At 37.2% G+C, this 20,838-nt stretch overlaps 1 pseudogene; it reads left to right on the top strand.

Moving 5' to 3' along the window:
• Positions 1–3,716: 3,716 nt before the first annotated feature.
• LOC133831584 (uncharacterized) overlaps positions 3,717–20,838 on the top strand; it is a 65,476-nt pseudogene continuing 48,354 nt past the window's right edge.

Raw genomic sequence — 20,838 nt, 5'->3', positions numbered from 1 at the left:
AATATGGATACCATTGGTATTAACACAGAAGATTAGTATATTAGTATGTACAAGGGTATATAGGCCCTTATTATATGAGTATGAGATATATATATATATATATGTGTGTGTGTTGAATTTACTTGAGTATTATTGGTACAAGAAAACCTACTTCAGACAAGTAGGTGTGGCTATAATCGAGAAGAAGAACTAGTCACCACCAAAGCCAGCTATGCCTTAATGGAAACTAAGACTTTAGAAATTGGCAAAACTAATTAAGAATGGAACAGGTCTTACACAACATCAAATAAGGTGTGTAGTACTATGGCTACTTATGGAGACAACTAACAAAAAAGAAAGTGAAATGGAGCTTAGCAGTACAGTTGGGTTATGCGTTTGACTAACACAAAAGAAGGATTTTGTAGTAGTGGTAAGAATAAGGCTTTGGTACGAGTGTTGATGTGTTGTATGGAATCTTGTCTCACTATGCATATTGTGATCATTCTGACCCATAGCATTGGTGAGGTTTCCAAATCTTGCGCTACGTTACAAGTTCCTTGTTTATATATTTCATAATGTTTTTCCTCTTTTTATACTCCTAAACTTGTAACGACCCAAATTTACTAATAAGGCTTAAGGGCCTTGATTAGTGTGCCGAGAGGGCATAATCGGAATATATGTGATTTAATGATTAAAGGCATGTTGTATGGCTATTTGAATATTTGAGATGCATGGCTATGTGTATTAGTATGCATGTAGGCCCTGATTAGTTTAGAAAGGGCATAATTGTAATTTTGGCCCGTTGAGGGCATAACTGTATATATATGCGATAATTGCTGAGACCACATTATTTTGTGGATATATATGTGATCTGTGATTCGAGACGATCCTAGTGAGCAGATTAGCGAAAAAGTCACGGTGGGGATTTATACCCGGCTCGAGGCAAGCCTTGGGGTATAAATGGGAAATTTAGAGAATATATTGGGGTATATTCTGACATCAAGGAATATAATTGGTGATTAATTAGGTGTCGGGAAGTAAGCGGGAAATATTTGAGACACTTGAGGAATTAGCGGGAATTGGGTAAAATGACCAAAATGTCCCTAAGTGGATTAAAAGACTTAGGATTAAAGGGGAGGGCATTATGGTCATTTGGCTTTTAAGAGATAGGTATTGCTGAGGCTTTATACTTAGTGGAAATGGTAGAATAATGTAGAAGTCTGAGAAAAGAAAGAAAAGAAGGAAAAGAAAGAAAAAGAAAGGGAAGAAAATAGAGCAGTTTTTCTAAGGGTCGGTTGGTGATCTCCTTCACCATTTTCTTGTGTTTTACTTGGAGCAAAACTCAGAGGGGAGCTAGGTTAGGCTGAGCAACAAGAATTCTGAGCTAAGCTTGATGGGTTGGCAAGGGGTTAGCAGGAACACACCAATACTTAAGGTAAGACTTTGGAGTTTTCAGTTTCTGGTTTGGATTGTTTGAACCATGGTGTCTAAGCTGAGTTGATGGGAACTTTAGGGGAATTCAAGCCAAGGATTGAAGAAGAGCAAGCTAAGGAGGTCTAGAAGCTAACTCAAAGTTGAATTTCCATTAAAGGTATAAAATTCTAAGCTTTAAACTTTGAAGTTTTGATGGTTTATGCTGAGTTTCTGAGTCTAGGATCAGCTATGGTGAATTTTGAGATTAGGGATGCATGTGCTTGGGTTTTGAGTATTTGGGATGCTTGGGATGAGTGAAGTATGTTAATAAGCTTGTTTTTAAGTTTGGTTGAGGATTGGAAGAGTTTTGGTAAGGGTTGGCTCGGGGAAATCGCAGGAAGGGAAAATGTTGTGTTGCCTATCTGTGACTAACGCTACAGCGCTAGGCCAAGCATGCTGAGGGTATTTTCGTTCTGCTTGTAGCACTGTAGCACCCTCCTTAGAGCACTGTAGCGCAACCCTGTTTCCAGAAAGGTGTTTTTGAGTTATTTTCAATGGTTTTTTGCCTGGGGGTTTGGGGTTCGATTCCACCACCCCGTTTGGTTGAATTGGAGCTTCCCGAGGGCTCGGGATTGGTCCCGAGGCTAGGGTTCGGACTTGAGGTTTGGAGATGACTTTGATCTATGGTTGTGATTAGGTGAGCGCTAGGGCTCGAGAGAGATCGTGCTCAAGGAATCAAGTGAACAAAGCGAGCGAATTTAAAGGAAAGAAAACTGCACCCGGTTATATGTTTGTGATGGGACATAGAGCTCCCGATATCTATATAATGTCAATGATGGTATTATGCCATGGGACATGTGATAGCGGCCTAAGGGTGCCGTACACAATATTTGCGCGCAGGGTGCGGCTTGGCCACTGGTAGCCGAGGACAGCTTAATATTCACTGAGCTCGGTTTAAGCGGGCCGGAGTCAGTGGGATAACGGAGGGTGCGACCTGAGGGCACTAACCTTAGTTATCATTGTAATTGATGTATGATATGAGTTGATATGTTTGGTATGCTGAATTCTTGGTTATCCTGAATGTTTAAATGGTTGAGAACATGTTGATGGAATATGTGATATTGAATCTTTTGTTGATTGCTTATGCTATGATATTGTGTTTTCCTGCTGGGCCTCGGCTCACAGGTGCTGCGTGGTGCAGGTAAAGGCAAAGGCAAGTTAGACCAGTCCTGAGATGGAGAGCTGCGGGCTGAATGTACATAGTTAGCTGTTCGGTCGCCTTGGCCGAGGAGTGGATCAGGACAGGGGTCGCTGAACTGTCTATTTTGCCTTTGTATGGCTAATGCTATATTTAATTCTCGAATCTTTTGTAAATGGTTTTAATTCTATTGTTTTTGGGATCCCGTGTAAACAGAAATTGATATTTAAAAGAAATGCGACTTTTAAGGCCAAAATCTTTTAACCCTAGTTCCATTATAGTTTCAGTAACATGCTTTTAATTAAATGACTTGATTAGCAAGTCTAGCACTTCTATAAATACACAGTGTAACGGTCTTGGCTATCCAGGGCGTTACAAAACTGTTTTAGTTTTTAAGCACTACCCATTTACGCTTTTGAAATACGTTATTCTTGTTTCCAAGTATTTGGGATCCCGAGACAAGTGACATAAATGTTTTAATCACACTTTAAGGTCACTTTTATGTACTTCAAAGTTATGTTTTAACGACCATTTCCAAAGAATTGACTTTTCAAAGGCGCTTGCAGTTTTGAATCTTGCTATGACTGTGAGTTCGTTTTGCGTCTATTCCCTTCTCTAATAAGCCATATGGTTGTGCTATGAGGAAGGCACTTCTAATGCTTCCTCTGTACCTCAACTAAAATAGATTTAGGTAACTCTGTTGTTCCTAGTGTGTCAATCAAGTAGGAAAATAGGTTCGTTACATGGATGATGATATCATTTTTATCAGAGGTCCAGAGGAAGAGATCTAGATTTGAAAGAAGAAGAAAAATCTAGAATTGAAGATGGGGAGATGAAATGTGTAGACACAAGTTTTGGGAGAAAAAGAATTGAAAGGAAAGAATACACTCCACTATTGTTGAATTCTCTTATATTTTTGTTCTATTTTAATTCTCTTATACTTCTCATTAATCCTATAAATACATGGTGGAATTGTTTAGGCACGAAGAGGTGCTAAAACAATAACAGTTTCTCAAAAGTCAACATGTGAAAGTTGAAGAGAGGTAGCCTTCCTTTTCGTTACCTTGGCTTTCCTATTAATGCAACTAAAATCTCTGCTTGTGAATGTGATAGCATAATTGATAAAATGGTGGCTAAAATCAAGAAGTGGAGCTGGAAATATCTTTCCTTTGCAGGAAGGCTAACCCTTATAAACTCAGTGCTGAATGCTATTCACTCTTACTGGGCTCAAATAGTTGTTCTCCCTAAGAAAGTTTTCAACAGAATTAATGAGATTTGTAGAGCATATCTTTGGAAGGGTGAGGCTAGCTATGGAGGTCCGGGTTGTGTTGCTTGGGATGATGTTTGTAAAAGCAAGAAAGCTGGTGGGTTAGGCATTAGAAATATTTCTATCTGGAATATAGCAGCTTTGGGGAAGTTTGTTTGGGCTATAGCTAAAAATAAGGAGAGTCTATGGCTCAAATGGGTGCATTCGGTTTATCTAAAAGGTCAGAGTTGGTGGGAGTATGAGGCTCCCTTAAATTCCAGTTGGTATTGGAACAAGTGGTTGCTGCAAAAACAGAATGAAGAGCTATTTTTCATATCCAACCTTTATCTCTATGAATTATAGGATAAAGGATGTGTATGATAAGATATTGAGCTTGACTAGGAATGGGATGTTCTGGTCTAGAATTTTTTGGAATGCTACTGTTATTCCTAAACATGCTTTCATTACATGGTTAGCAAAATTGAATAGACTTAAAACTAAAGATAGGCTGCACCACATGGGGATTGTGAGCTCAGATAGTTGCCTGATATGTGATAATGCTACAGAAAATATCTGTCATTTGTTTTTCTCTTGTTTCTATAGCAAGAGTTGTATTATGGCAGTTAAGCTCTGGCTGGGTTGGCACTCGAATGCTGAGAACATTCATGAGCTGATGAGATGGATAGCCAGAGGGAAGCACCTGTCTCGTTTCAGAAGGGGGATGTTCGCTTCTGGTTTAGCGGCTTCTATATACCACTTATGGAGGGCTAGAAACTTGGCCTTATGGGAGGATAAAGTTCAGAGTATAGCTTGTACAGTTAGACACATTAAAATGGATGTTAAGAATAGAGGGTATATTTTTGTGAAAAGTAGAATTTCAGATTTAGATAAAACCTGGTTTGAGAACTTAATTGTATAGCAGCTGTTAGTCTTTGTATTGGTTGGGTCTCCCTCTTTTGGGAGGTTATTGGTTGTATTGGTGTTTCTTTCTATAAATAAATTTGAGTATAGGCATTTTTAAATCAAACTTTTGGGTCCAGAATGTTTATTTGGAGTATATAAGAGTACCCAAACCATTTGGGAGCATTTGGTGGTGTTTTGAGAAACCTCAGAGAACCATATTACAGAGGCATTGGCAATATGTCGCCTCCTAGGAGGCGACGTATCACCTGGGCTCTCAAAACCCTAGAGAAGTACCAGACGACATGTTGCCTGGTATAAGGGGACGTATCGCCAAGCAGGCGATGCATCGCCTGGTGCTAGGTGACATGTCACCTGGTCCTTTACGGAATGTTCGAATGGTTACATGTTTTAGCTCCAAAACTTAAATTTAAAATGTTCTAATATCATTGGTTAAGTCTAATGTGGATCCTATATTGTTTAAGGTGTTCAAATGAGTTAATTGGTGACTTTATCACTCACCTCTTTCTCTCATTAAAGAAGAACTCTCTCTCTCTAGCTCCAAGATTATTAGTTTTCTCCAAGATCTTCATCAAGAAAGCTTGAATTGCATGAAGATCCAAGGCTTGTGAATCCCAATCTCATTCCAATAATTGTAGCTTCAAGCATCTTCAAAGGGAAGGCTAGGAATAGAGATTTTTGGACAACAAATCTTCATTTGTGTCAAGTCTTGTCACTTTTTTATCTCACATAAAATCATAGCTTGTGATTTTATGTCCCTCAGGTTTGTTCTTCAAGGAATGTCTACTCTAAACTTTTATCCATTATGTTTATGTAATTTTTGTTTAACAATTTTATGAGATTGATTTACTTGTATGATTTTGTCATAGAGTTGTAATACAAACAAATGTTTGTAAAGCCTAATCCCAACAATCAAAAATCTCTATTTCTAAGACTTTGTTTTGTTTCAAAGCTTCTATGTTTCTAAAGGTTTTCGTGCTAGATAAAGTCAAAGTTCTTCAATCTAAGCCCTAAAGTTCATGTCTCAAGATCTAGAGCTAGACTAGATAGATTTGATGGTTCTAACTTTGTTTAGGCTACGACTACAAGTGTTATAGTTTGAGGATATTTTTGCTAAGCAGAAAAAATTTGGGTGGCAAAAGTCTACAAGTGTTATAGTTCGGGGGGAAAATAACATTTTGTCATTTTCTTTATTTATTGTTTTAGTGCTGTGTAGTTATAGTAAAATATGTATATATTATTCTAAAGCAAATGGTTGATTTTTTTTTTTTCATTCAATTTATTATAGGATGGAAATCAAATTTATTTAAAGTCCACAAAATTGAACAAGTATCTTAGCGCAAAAATTGGTGGTGGAGCAATTGTTGTTGCCAACAGAGACTCTGCTTCTGGTTGGGAAATTTTCAAGGTAATACATACTATAGAGTAGCTCTCTAAGTGTAGTATATGTCAAATTGTTTTACCTAAACTCACTTCATTTAAATTATAAAATACATAAACAAAACATAATAAGATTGTTTATATATATATGATAAATCTATGGCGCGGGCATACAGAATGCCTGCACCAGTGCGGCTGTTTTTTCACCAATAGTAATGGTTAAAATTTCAGGTTGCACAACTTTATATGTAAGAATGATTGCATACTAGCATTGCCCTATTATTCCATGCTCCTCTTTTATCTTCTCCTCCTTTTTACCCTCCCTCTTTAGTTCTTTACAACTGATCTCAGGAAAAAATCAACCAAAAAAAGAAAAAAAATTAAAAAATTTCTCGCCTCCCCACTTAGATCTCTCAACATATGTAAGTTAGAATTGCTAGACACACTAAGGTTATAGAGTGTTGATAACTCCATTTTAGTGTTGTTTTAGGATGTGTGTTTTGTGGTGATCTTGAGTCTTTATGTTTGTTTTGTGGAAGATTATGCTTGTTTTTGTCTTTGTTGTAGGTTGGTGCGTTGAATCGTGAGATAAATGTGAAAAGAAGACGAAATGGTGAAAATGTGAGTTTTGGGTGGTTGTTTGAGTCAAATTCGCATCAAGGTGAAGTTAGGATAAGTTTTGATGAAGTTTTGATAAAGATCAGACTTAAAATGGTCAAGTTTTGAAAAAATAGAATTAGAGTCACGGCATCGGCTTAAGGGCCGCAACTTTAGCAAAGTTAGAGACCACCCTAATATGGCAGTATTCGTCCTCCTACTATTGAGGCGAATAAATTTGAGATAAAACCCTCAATTATTCAAATATTACATAATTGTGTACAATTCGGGGGATTACCAAATGAGGATCCAAATCTCCACCTCACCAATTTTTTAGAGTTGTGTGCAACATTCAAAATGAACGAGGTGAGTAACAATGCTATCAGATTAAGATTATTCCCATTTTCGTTAAGAGATAGAGTTAAGAGTTGGTTGAATTCATTACATCATGGAATAGAGAAGTGGTTGTTGATGCACACGTTTTTATAATGGTTGGGGGGGGGGATACAAGGACCATTATTGATGCAGCATCGAGAGGAGCATTTATGAGAAAAAGCGCTAATGAAGCTTATGAATTACTGGAAGAGATGGCCATAAACAACTATAATTGGCACACTGAGTGTGAGAATAAGAAGGTAGCATGAGTCTTAGAGGTCGATCCTATTGTTTTATTGACCACTTAAGTGGCATCTCTAACGAAGCAATTGCAGCAGAATAACCTTGCCACCCAAGCAATGCAAGCACATAATGTAATGAGTTGTGAGATTTGTGGGGGTCCGCATTCTTATAAGCAATGCCTGGGCACTGCTAGTTGCTCAATAGACGTGAACAATTTGCCTTTAGAACATGCATAAGCTATTGGTAACTTCCCAAGACCTTCCCACAACCCTTACTCAAATACATATACTCCTGCGTGGAAGAATTATCCCAACCTGTCTTGGAAAAATAACCAAGGACTACAGCCACACTATCCTCCTCAACACCCACCTCACCAACAGACCTATGGACTACACACTAGGCCTCATTATGATCCAAGCCCACGCCCATCTCATCCACCACCACATCCTCCACTGAACCCACTAACAACTCAACTTGACCAATTAAATCAATTCATGACAGAGACAAGGTCTTAAATAAGGAATTTGGAGACAAAAATGGGTCAGTTGGCTAAACTACTTTCTAGTAGACCACAAGGGAATTTTCATAGTTCCACAGAAGTGAATCCCAAAGAACAGTGTCAAGCGTTCACTTTAAGGAGTGAGACTAGTTATAATGGGTCTTCAGTTTCAGTTCCAGAGGAAGAGGTGAAGAGTTAGGATAAACAGGTAGCTACACTAGAGTAGAAGAGGGTCACTGATGATCTTCAGAAAAAGGGTAATCCAAAAGTTGAGATTGTGGAACCTACTCCTAAATTATCGTATCCTCCGAGGTTTAGGAAAGTGAATCTTGATAAGAAATTCTCCAAGTTTCTTGAGGTGTTTAAGAAACTTCACATCAACATACCATTTGCTGAGGCTTTGGAGCAAATGCCCAGCCATGTGAAGTTTATGAAGGATATATTATCCAAGAAAAGGCGAATGGAGGATTTTGGGATAATGGCTTTGACGGAGGAGTGCAACACCATCTTACAGAGGAAGCTCCTTCAGAAATTAAAGGAACCAAGCAGTTTTACTATCCCGTGCACCATAGGAAATTTTCAGTGTGAGCAAGCTCTTTGTGATCTGGTTGACAATATTAATTCAATGGCATTGTCAGTTTATAGAAGATTGGGGTTAGGAGAAGCGCGCCCCACTACAGTGACACTACAATTAGCAGCCATGTCTATTAAGTATCCTCGTGGGATTCTAGAGGACATCCTAGGAAAGGTATATAAATTCATTTTTTTCAAGTGGATTTTATTGTATTAGATATGGAGGAAGATGAGAACGTGTCGATTATATTAGGAAGGCCATTTTTAGCCATGGGGCATGCATAAATTGATGTACAAAAGAGTGAGTTAAGGCTCAGAGTACAAGGCGAACAAGGCAATGAGGTAGTTTTTAATGTCTTTAAAGCCTTGAAATACCCCACTACAAGAAAAAGACACATTAATACCATTGAATTTTGACACTTTTAAAAAAATGTGAAAAAAAGCTATTACGGAAATAACGCGCAAATAAAAATCTTAACCCGCCCAGTGAAAAATTAAAAGCCCGCCTAGTGCCCACTATCCTTTTCAAGAAACCCTCCCTCTCCATTTACTTGCTAAAAAATGAAGCTATTTCCTCTCAACACACCAATACTGAGCCGACCTTCCAAAATTCCAAGAATTGCTTCTCGGAAAAATGGTGAAAGTGAAGCCGTGTCCATCGCCCATCTCTATGTGTTGGAACCGTGGACTGTGGCTATATCTCTATGCATCATGCTCTCTCTGTCTGCCTCTCATCTTCTCTGCCCAACTCCGTTTGTTTTCCCTAATATATGCTATCCATTTAATAGTCTCTAGTTCAATAAACACTTCTCTATTAAAGCCTTTTTAGTAATTATCTTAGTCTTTACCTCTCTCTCTTTCTCTATCTCTCTCTCTATATATACATACACACACTCACTCACACACACATAAACACATGTATATTAGGAATCGTTGGCATGGAAAAAGAGGATTGAGGTGAGATCTTTCCAACCCATATTTTTGTGTTTTTTTATTAATATTATCTTTGAAAAATAAGTAACAACATTTGACCTTGAAATGAATATCAAGAGATTCTAGTGTTGTTTTTAATTTAAAAATCAGATTCTAAAATGGTAGCCACTAACTGATTGGGTTTGGATCAAAAACAAGATTTTAGCTAGGGTTATGGCTGAGGTTATCGACTATGCTGGGAAGCAATTTCAAGTTTTCACAATGTCTAGGATGAAGGTGGAGGTTACTGGTAATTCCTTTTGCCCAATATGATGTGTTTTTCTGTATTTTAGTCTTTTTGTTTCTAATTGTTTTGGGGTAGGCTTTAATGATATGTTGAACTAACTTTATTTGAATGAGTCAAGGTTCTTTACAATGTTCATAGAAGATACAATCTCAATGATATATATGTTAGTGCATTTAATATATATGCGCATATATATAATTTATTGAATGAAAATGCCATTACTATTGTTGTAAATTATATAATATGTGAGGGTTTCTTATGAATTCAACTATGTTTAGTTATGGACTTCTCTTTTGGGTGTGTTTGGAAGCTCCTTGTGCTTGCTCTGGAATTGTCTAATTCTATTTTTTTTTTTTTTTGCTTTTCTTGTTCAAAAAATTTCAGTTTGCTCATAAAGATTGTATACAGGAATGGTGTAACAAGAAAGAGAATACAACCTGTGAAATATGTCTTCATGTAAGAATTCAAATGATTTAGATTTCTCTGTTTTTGAAACTTCTTTTTTCAGGTCCTTTTTTCTGTATTTGCATTTCAGAAAGCTGAACTGGGTCTATCTTTTTTTCTAGTTTTGAATTGATCGAACCAAGTTTTCATCGTTTTAAGTTTGTTCCTGATTTTGGATGCCTCAAAATTTATGGTTTTGCTCAACTTTTCTTTTATATTTACAAGAATTACTCTGTTTTTCAATTTATAAGAATTACTTTATATGCTTTCTTTGGGGTTGATTTTCCCATGACCTTTTTTTTAGTACTTATGCATTATTCTTGGAATATTTTAAATTTCTAATTTGAAAGTTTCTAATAATAACAATATTATATATGCAGAATTATGAACCAAGGATACCCAGCACCTCCAAAATTTCTCCACTAATTGAAGCAACAGTGACCATTAGCTACACAAATTTCAACTATTAAAAATTGTTTAGTCATTTTATTTTTCACTTTTTCGTGCAAAAGGGTAGCTTTAAATTTAAACATTAAGCTAAAAGAAGCTATTTGTTTTTCTTTCATAAATTTGTTTTGTTTCTTGAATGGCTTATTAAATATGATCACTTTTCATTGGTTTTTTATGGTACTTTATTTGTTTGAATTTGGCATATTATGTGCCATTTATTTTTCTAGTTTCTTATTTCGTAGGATGCAGTTACTTAGTTGGCTTCTCAAAATTGTAGGAACTATAACTATTTTGCATGTGTAGTAAATGACTGTTGTCAGTCTACCTATTTTAATAGCTAGAATAATCATCTTTGGATGCTAACCTGGAATAGGTAAGGAATGCAATTACTGCTAGCATTCTTATTGAAATTTATTGACTATTTGTTAGGTTTCAAATGTTCGTACAAAGTCTAACTATTTGTTAACTTTGTTTACAAAATGTGCAAAGAATTCATTTGTGGGTTTCACTATTTTATATAATTTATAATTCATTTGTCAAGAAAATAGTGTTTCGCTACATGACTTATCAAGGGTGCTTTAAATTTAAACATTAAGCTAAAATAAGCTCTCATAGAAAGCATGTTGTAGAGTAATTTGCAATAATTTTTTAGAATGATTTCTTTGGTTTCATTTTTGTTGTTAGAGTGCTAATATATGATATCATAATTTGGCTGAGTTATTTTGATTTGACTTGAATATTTTCCTTTAAAAGCAAGACAGTACAATTTGATTTAACAACTCCTTTAGGTTTGGTCTTTGCATTAGTTATTATTTTGCATACTTTGATAGAAAAGTTTAGATAATTAGATTGGTCATGTGTTCTACGCAACACCCAACTCACAGGAGCATAAGGTGCTATTGGAGGTTTTGAGAGCTGTTGAAGAGACAAAGGTCTTCCTTGATAAGTAAAAGGATATTCTTGTGAACAAGGTGTCTCTATTAGTTTTTGATATATATTTATACATATACATATATATTAATATATATATTGTATTTCTTTATGCATATTGGATTTATGTTTTAAAAGAATGGAGAATTCTATGAAGCACTAGGGAAATGGGAGAGTGCTCTTATGCATGGAGTTATTTGAAAACTTCTTGTTTGATGTTGCCTTTTGTGGTTTGGTTTAAGCTATTATGGTATGCACGTGGAGGACTGATTATAGAGGCTTTGGCATGTCTAGTTTCATCCTCTACTCATTTAACGTTAAATTTTTTTGATGAATTGATAACGCGATTGATATGTGATAATGATTTCATGGTTATTATTATGCTTAGATGACTTAATGTCATATGGATGATTTAACCGAATTTTTCTCTTTGGTGAAATGCAGCAAAAAGACGTGTTGAACTTGTTATAGGATTTATTCCTGCTATATGGGCCAATTATTTTACTCTCATCCATTGAGCACAATGACTAAAGAGTTCAGGGGTAAGCCTCCTTTAAGGAAGAAACCTCAATGTCAGACTTGAGTAGAGACCGAGTTCTCGTTATTCACAAGGCATTGCAGTAGTATCTTCTTTGCCATTTTGTTTTTTTATTTAGTCTCTGCTTTGTTTGACTGTTTCTGTATTTGATGGGTGCATTATTCATTTCCATCCATTGGTTGGTGTATGTTTCATGTTTAATGAAGTTGCCTCCTCCTTTATTGGTTGGGGCCAATTATATACATGTTTGAATACTAAACAGTATGTTTCAACTTAATTTAAATTTATGTTAAGGTGAAAGGGTTCTTATTTCATATTATTGAGTGTCAACTATTAGTTTGAATGGAATAAGAAAATAAAAAAGACAAAAGCAACACAATTACATAGCTATATTAATAAAGTTTTATAAATGTCATGGTATATGATTTTACAATATGAAAATAGTATAGTCAATTTTTATTTTTACCAAAATTATGAGCTTAATATGTGCACATTTGGATATATAGATATGGAGATTTCTTTATTAATAATAGGACTTGCCTCCATTCTTTTAACTAAGTCTGTTATAATCAGTTATGAGATTCTTGTTTTTGCAGCTGGGTAAATTGTTTCTATGGCCACTCCTTCAAGAATTTCACTTTCACTACTATCATGGAGCAGTGCTTCTTCTTACAAATGGATTTTCCTCTCATCTATAACTCATCACATCTTAAAATAAATTTAGTAATATTTTTTTATGTTTGTGTTTGTAATATTTGGCCAAATTGTAAATTATGTGTGTATTTATTGATATTGATATTGATTTTGATTTTCATCTTTGAGCTATTGTGTTTTCCTTGTTTTATGTTTCCCCTGGATTTGTTTGTCTTGAAGTTGTCCCTCTGCCTTTGTGGTTTCTAGTTTTTCCTGGGGATTTGGTTCTGTCTGTAGCTTTATAATGGTCTGTATAAATTATATATAAATGATTTCTTTTTAGGAATTTTTTTGCTACAAGTAAAATTTAATGGTTTGAAGCTATTATTGTTCTTCGTTGTTGTGTTTTGCATCTACTTTTCACTTTTATTTTTTTGCTTATGCTTTGGCACTATTGTAACGACCCAAATTTACTAATAAGGATTAAGGGCCTTGATTAGTATGTCGAGAGGGCATAATTGGAATATATGTGATTTAATGATTTAAAGCATGTTATATGGCTATTTGAATATTTGAGATGCATGACTATGTGTAGTAGTATGCATGAAGGCCCTGAATAGGTTAGAAGGGCATAATCATAATTTTGGCTCGTTGCGGGCATAACTGTATATACATGGGATAATTGTTGAGACCACATTATTATGTGGATATATCTGTGATCTGTGATTTGAGGCGATCTTAGTGAGCAAATTAGCGAAAAGTCACGGCGGGGATTTATACCCGGCTCGGGACGAGCCTGGAGGAATAAATGGGAATTTAGTGAATATATTGGGGTCTATTTTGACATCGAGGAATATAATTGGTGATTAATTGGGTATCGGGAAGTAAGCGGGAAATATTATTGACACTCGAGGAATTAGCGAGAATTGGGTGAAATGACCAAAATACCCCTAGGTGGATTAAAAGAGTTAAAGTTAAAAGGAAGGGTATTGTGGTCATTTGGTAGATAAGGATAGGCATAACTGAGGCTTTATGCTCGCTGGAGTTTGTAGAATAAAATAGAAGTCTGAAAAGAAAGGAACGAAGGAAAAAGAAGGAAAGAAAAGAAAGAGAAAGAAGGCAAGGTCGGTTTAGGCTTTTTCCACCATTTTCTTGAGGGTTCTTGGAGAAAAGTTCAGAGGATAGCTAGATCAAGTTGAGCCATAACGTTTCTGAGTTAGGCTTGAAGAATTGGCAAGGGTTTAGGAAGAACAAACCTTCCACTTGAGGTAAAACTTTGAAGTTTCTTCAGTTTTGGTTTTAATTTTTAACTAAGGTCTCTAAGATGAATTGATGGGGAATTCTAGGGAATTGGAGCCAAGGATTTGAGGAGGAGGAAGCCAAGGAAGAGTAGAGGGTATCCTAGCATCAACTCTCTAGTTAAAGGTAAGGAACTTTGGTTTCAACTCTGAGATTTCTATGGTTTTTGCTAAGTTTCTAAGTTTAGGATCAGCTATGGTGAATTTTGAGATTAGGGATGCATGTGCTTGGGTTTTGAGTATTTGGGATGCTTGGGATGAGTGGAGTATGTTAATAAGCTTGTTTTTAAGTTTGGTTGGGGATTGGAAGAGTTTTGGTAAGGGTTGGCTCGAGGAAAACGCAGGAAGGAAAAATGCAGTAGTGATTGTTTGTGACTAGCACTACAGCGCTAGCCTTTGGGTGTTGTAGCGATAGGCCAAGCATTATGAGGGTGTTTTGGTTCTGCTTGTAGTGCTGTAGCGCCCTCCTTAGAGTGCTGTAGCGCTACCCTGTTTCCAGAATGGGGTTTTTGAGTTATTTTCAAGGGTTTTTGCCCAGGGGTTAATTTTATAATTCTCATGTTTTATCATGTCAATTTAATATTATATATTTTTTTTCAATTATGATATATATATTTAAGGTAAAGGCAGTTAGGGATTGGCCGAGGCCAAGGACTGCCTCGGAGGTGCGGAGTTTTCTTTATTTGGCAGGTTACTACAGACGGTTTGTAGATGGCTTCTTGTAGATAGCAGAACCGATGACAGAATTGACACGGAAGAATCTGAAGTTTATCTGGTCAGACAAGTGCGAAGACATTTTTCAAAAGCTGAAGCGACGGCTTATTACAGCGCCAGTGTTGAGTCTTCCTTCAGAAGATTGGAAGTTTATTGTTTACTGTGATGCTTCGAGGTTGGGCTTAGGCTGTGTGTTGATGCAGAATTAGAAGGTTATAGCTTATGCATCACGACAGCTAAAGGAGTATGAGCAGTGGTATCCTACCCATGATTTAGAGCTAGCAGGGTGGTATTCGCACTGAAGATTTGGCGACATTATTTGTATGGGGAGAAGTGCGAGGTATATACTGACCATAAGAGTCTAAAGTATTTCTTTACACAAAAGGACCTGAACATGAGGCAGAGGCGTTGGCTTGAATTGGCAAAGGACTATGATTGTGACATTCTTTACCATCTGGGGAAAGCCAATGTGGTGGCAGATGCATTGAGCCGGAGAGGCCCAGGTCAGTTGTACAGTTCCACCCAGATCTCAAGGGAGTTAGCTGATGAGATGGTCAGAGCGGGGATAAAGTTGGTGGTAGGCCGGTTGGCCAATATTACTCTGCAGTCGACTCTGCTAGAGTAGATCAGAGAAGGACAGTTGGTAGATGCTCAGTTACAGAGGATTAGGGAGGATGTCTTAGCGGGAATAGCTAAGGACTATTCCGTTTCTGAGGTTGGGTTACTTTGGTATCAGGGACGGATATGTGTTCCAGCTGATGAGGGGATCAGACGAGATATACTAGATGAGTCTCATACGACGCCGTACTCACTTCATCCGGGTACCACGAAGATGTACCAAGATTTACGGACGTTGTATTGGTGGCCCGGGATGAAGAAGGATGTGGTGGAGTACGTTGCCAGATGCTTAACCTATCAGCAGGTGAAAGCTGAGCATTAGTGACCAGCAGGGTTGCTTCAGCCTTTGGGTATTCCTGAATGGAAATGGGAGGACATTACTATGGATTTTGTGGGAGGTTTACCCAGGACAGTGGGGCTTCATGACTTGGTGTGGGTGATAGTAGACAGGTACACCAAGTCAGCCCATTTTCTTCCAGTAATATCAACATATACTATGGATCAGTATGCTGAGTTGTATATGAGGGAGATCATATGTCTCCATGGGGTCCCTAAGTTTATAGTGTCAAATCGAGATCCTATCTTTACTTCCAAGTTTTGGGGTGGTCTGCAGAAGGCTTTGGGGACTCAGTAGAAGTTCAGTACAGCCTTTCATCCTCAGACTGACGGACAGTCTGAGAGGACGATTCAGGTATTGGAAGATATGCTCAGAGCGTGTGTGATTGACTTTGAAGGTTCATGGAGTAAGTATCTTCCGTTGATTGAATTTTCATATAACAATAGTTATCAGTCAACGATTGGAGTGGCTCCCTATGAGATGTTGTATGGGAGGAAGTGTAGATCACCCATTCATTGGAAGGAGATGGGTGAGAGAAGATATTTGGTGCCAGATATGGTTCAGAGGACAAATGAAGCTATAGAGAAGATCCGAGCTAGAATGCTCGCTTCTCAAAGCAGACGGAAAATCTACGCTAATCCTAAGCGTAGGGACGTGGAGTTTTAGGTTGGGGACCACGTGTTCCTTCCAGTTTCACCTCTGCGAGGCGTGAGGAGGTTTGGAAATAAGGGCAAGCTAAGCCCTAGATTCATTGGACCTTTTGATATCCTGGAAAGGATTGGTCAGGTGGCTTACAGATTAGCTTTGCCACCATCGTTGTCTGGAGTTCATGACGTATTCCATGTTTCTATGCTCCAGAAGTACGTCTCGGATATAACTCATGTATTAAGGTATGAAGATTTGGAGTTACAGACAGATTTAGCTTATGAAGAGTAACTGGTTCAAATCCTGGATCAAAAATATAAAGTATTGCAGAATAAGACGATTCCTCTTGTTAAAGTGTTGTGGAGGAATAGTAAGGTCGAGGAAGCGGCCTGGGAGCTTGAGACAGGGATGCGGGATCAGTATCCTGAGTTATTCAGGTAAATTTCGAGGAAGAAATTCTCATTAGGAGGGGATAGTTGCAACGACCCAAATTTACTAATAAGGCTTAAGGGCCTTGATTAGTGTGTCGGGAGGGCATAATTGGAATATATGTGATTTAATGATTTAAATCATGTTATATGGCTATTTGAATATTTGAGATGCATGACTATGTGTATTAGTATGCATGTAGGCCCTGAATAGGTTAGAAGGGCATAATTGTAATTTTGGCCCGTTGCGGGCATAACTGTATATATATGCGATAATTGTTGAGACCACATTATTATGTGGATATATCTGTGATCTGTGACTCGAGGCGATCCTAGTGAGCAGATTAGCGAAAAGTCACGGCAGGGATTTATACCCGGCTCGGGGTGAGCCTGGGAGTATAAATGGGAATTTAGTGAATATATTGGGGTCTATTTTGACATTGAGGAATATAATTGGTGATTAATTGGGTATCGGGAAGTAAGCGAGAAATATTATTGACACTCGAGGAATTAGCGGGAATTGGGTGAAATGACCAAAATACCCCTAGGTGGATTAAAAGAGTTAGAGTTAAAAGGAAGGGTATTGTGGTCATTTGGCAGATAAGGATAGGCATAATTGAGGCTTTATGCTCAGTGGAGTTTGTAGAATAAAATAGATGTCTGAAAAGAAAGGAACGGAGGAAAAGAAGGAAAGAAAAGAAAGAGAAAGAAGGCAAGGAAGGCAAGGTCGGTTTAGGCTTTTTCCACCATTTTCTTGAGGGTTCTTGGAGCAAAGTTCAGAGGACAGCTAGATCAAGTTGAGCCATAACGTTTCTGAGTTAGGCTTGAAGAATTGGCAAGGGTTTAGGAAGAACAAACCTTCCACTTGAGGTAAAACTTTGAAGTTTCTTCAGTTTTGGTTTTAATTTTTAACTAAGGTCTCTAAGATGAATTGATGGGGAATTCTAGGGAATTGGAGCCAAGGATTTGAGGAGGAGGAATCCAAGGAAGAGTAGAGGGTATCCTAGCATCAACTCTCCAGTTAAAGGTAAGGAACTTTGGTTTCAACTCTGAGATTTCTATGGTTTTTGCTAAGTTTCTAAGTTTAGGATCAGCTATGGTGAATTTTGAGATTAGGGATGCATGTGCTTGGGTTTTGAGTATTTGGGATGCTTGGGATGAGTGGAGTATGTTAATAAGCTTGTTTTTAAGTTTGGTTGGGGATTGGAAGAGTTTTGGTAAGGGTTGGCTCGAGGAAAATGCAGGAAGGAAAAATGCAGTAGTGGCTCTCTGTGACTAGCACTACAGCGCTAGCCTTTGGGTGCTGTAGCGATAGGCCAAGCATTCTGAGGGTGTTTTGGTTCTGCTTGTAGTGCTGTAGCGCCCTCCTTAGAGCGCTTTAGCGCTACCCTGTTTCCAGAATGGGGTTTTTGAGTTATTTTCAAGGGTTTTTGCCCGGGGGTTAATGTTATAATTCTCATGTTTTATCATGTCAATTTAATATTATAGTTTTTTTGTTCAATTATGATATATATTTAATCAAAATACAATAAAAGTTTTTTAATTGCAAAAGAAAAAAAAATTCATAAATAACCTTTTACAAGACAATTATAAATCTATTATATGTGTAGACTACAAAATTAAAATATTGTGGAGCCTTTTTAATATTTATGCTGGTTTTGCATATATATTATAAGTGTGACAAAATGTTATACTTTACAAAATATAATTAACTAAAAATGCTATAAAATAATCAATTATAACATTTGGAAATTGTTATCCAAAAATTTTAAGAATTAACTACAAGTTTGTAATCAATTACTCTAAAAGAATGTTATTATTTAATATTATAGCAACTAATATGTGTTATTGAATAGTGTAAGATAGCATTAAACATATCATCTAAAAGGTATAAAATCTTCATAGATGACTTTTCTGTTTTTGGTGCCTCTTTTGATGGATGTTTGGCTAATTTGGAGATGGTTTTGAAAAGATGTGATGAGTCAAAAATAGTATTGAATTGGGAGAAATGTCACTTTATGGTAATGGAAGGAATAGTCTTAGGCCACAAGATTTCACGCCATGTTATTGAAGTAGACAGGGCCAAGATAGCTACAATAGAAAACTTACCTTTAGCAGTGTTTGTTAAGGGGGTTCGTAGTTTCTTGGGCCACGCTGGATTTTATAGGAGGTTTATAAAGGACTTTTAGAAGATTTCGAAGCCCTTATCCACTCTACTTATGAATGGTGTGGTGTTTGACTTTGATGCTGAATGTGTAAAGGAATTTAATACACTAAAGGAGAAATTGGTTTTTGCTCCTATTGTTGTGTCACCGGATTGGGATAAATTGTTTGAGCTTATGTGTGATGCAAGTGACTATGCCGTGGGAGCAGTGTTGGGACAACGTGTAGATAAGTTATTCGAGACTGTTTACTATGCTAGTAGAACTCTTAATGACACTCAACTTAATTATGCCACCACGGAGAAAGAGTTACTAGCCATAGTATTTGCTTTTGATAAATTCAGACCTTACCTAATAGGCAATAAGTTCATAGTATACACGGACCATTCTGCAATAAAATACCTTATGACCAAAAAGGACTTTAAGCCACGTTTGATTCGTTGGGTTTTTTTGCTACAAGAGTTCGATATGGAAATCGTGGACAAATAGGGAACTGAGAATTTGGTAGTGGATCACTTATCGAGGCTTGAGAATGAGAATGAGGCTAGTGGAGTTCAAATTGATGATGAATTTCCAGATGAGCAACTCTTTGATGTAAGTAATGAGGAGGGGGTGCCTTGGTTTCCGGATTATGTGAACTTTTTGGTTGCCAAGGTTCCACCTCCGAAGATGTCTAGACAACAGTTAAAGAAATTCTATTCGGAGGTTAAGCATTATTATTGGGAAGAGCCCATTGTCTATCGTCACTATGCGGACCAAATTATTAGAAGGTGTGTGCCTGAGGAGGAAATTCAATCTATACTGATTCATTGTCACACTTTACAGTGTGGTGGTCACTTTTGGTGCAACTAAGACAGCAGCAAAGGTCTTGCAATTGGGATTTTATTGGCCTACATTGTTCAAGGATGCCAATCTGTTTGTCAAAAGTTGTGACCGTTATCAAAGAACTGTGAATATCTCTAGGAGAGACCAAATGCCTATGACAGGGATCCTAGAGGTGGAATTATTTGATGTGTGGGGGATCGATTTTATGGGACCTTTTCCGTCATCCTTTAATAATAAATACCTACTCTTGGTAGTGGATTATGTATCGAAATGGGTGGAAGTTGCAGCTACTACTACAAATGATGGGAAGGTAGTATTGAATTTCTTGCACAAGCATATTTTAACCCGGTTTGGAACTCCCCGAGCAATCATAAGCGATGAAGGGAGACATTTCTGGAATCACAGTTTCACAACATTATGTGCCTGATATGGAATTTGCCACTGCGCTGCATTGGCCTATCATCCCCAAGCAAATGGCTAAGCAGAAGTATCAAATTGGGAAATATATAGTATACTTGAAAAAACTGTGAATATGTCAAAGAAAGATTGGTCAAAGAGGCTAGATGACTCCTTATGGGCATATAGAATTGCTTTCAAAACACCCATAGGGATGTCACCATATCGCTTGGTATTTGGGAAGGCTTGTCATCTTCCTGTGGAGCTTGAACATAGAGCATATTGGGATGTGAAAAAGCTAAATGTTGATTTGTATAAAGCTGGAGAGAAAAGGCTCATGGACTTGAATGGTTTAGATGAGTTTCGCAACGAGACTTATGAGAATGCAAAAATCTATAAGGAGAAGATGAAGGACTTCCATGGCAAGCATCTCTTGCATAAAGACTTTCATTCGGGGGATAAAGTGCTTTTATACAATTCAAGGTTGAAATTATTTCCTGGCAAGTTAAAATCAAGGTGGTTGGGACCTTTTACAGTGGTGGTAGGGCTTCCATATGGTGTAGTGCAAATACATTGCGAAAAGACTGGGAAGTTTTTGGTTAATGTGTAATGACCCAACTATTTCTAAGACCTTGGACCATTAAAACTACTATACATAGATACTATTTCGATACAAACATAAGAAATGACATGCCTTTATTGAAAACCCAAAATATAAGAAATAACATGTCTTTATTAAAAATATAAAATAAAATGTGATATGGTATGGGATCCCAT

The sequence above is a fragment of the Humulus lupulus genome, chromosome 1, assembly GCF_963169125.1.
Source record: "Humulus lupulus chromosome 1, drHumLupu1.1, whole genome shotgun sequence".
Classification (NCBI taxonomy): Eukaryota; Viridiplantae; Streptophyta; class Magnoliopsida; order Rosales; family Cannabaceae; genus Humulus; species Humulus lupulus.
Note: the sequence above shows the minus strand (reverse complement) of the source record. Positions and strands in the feature narration are given on the sequence as shown.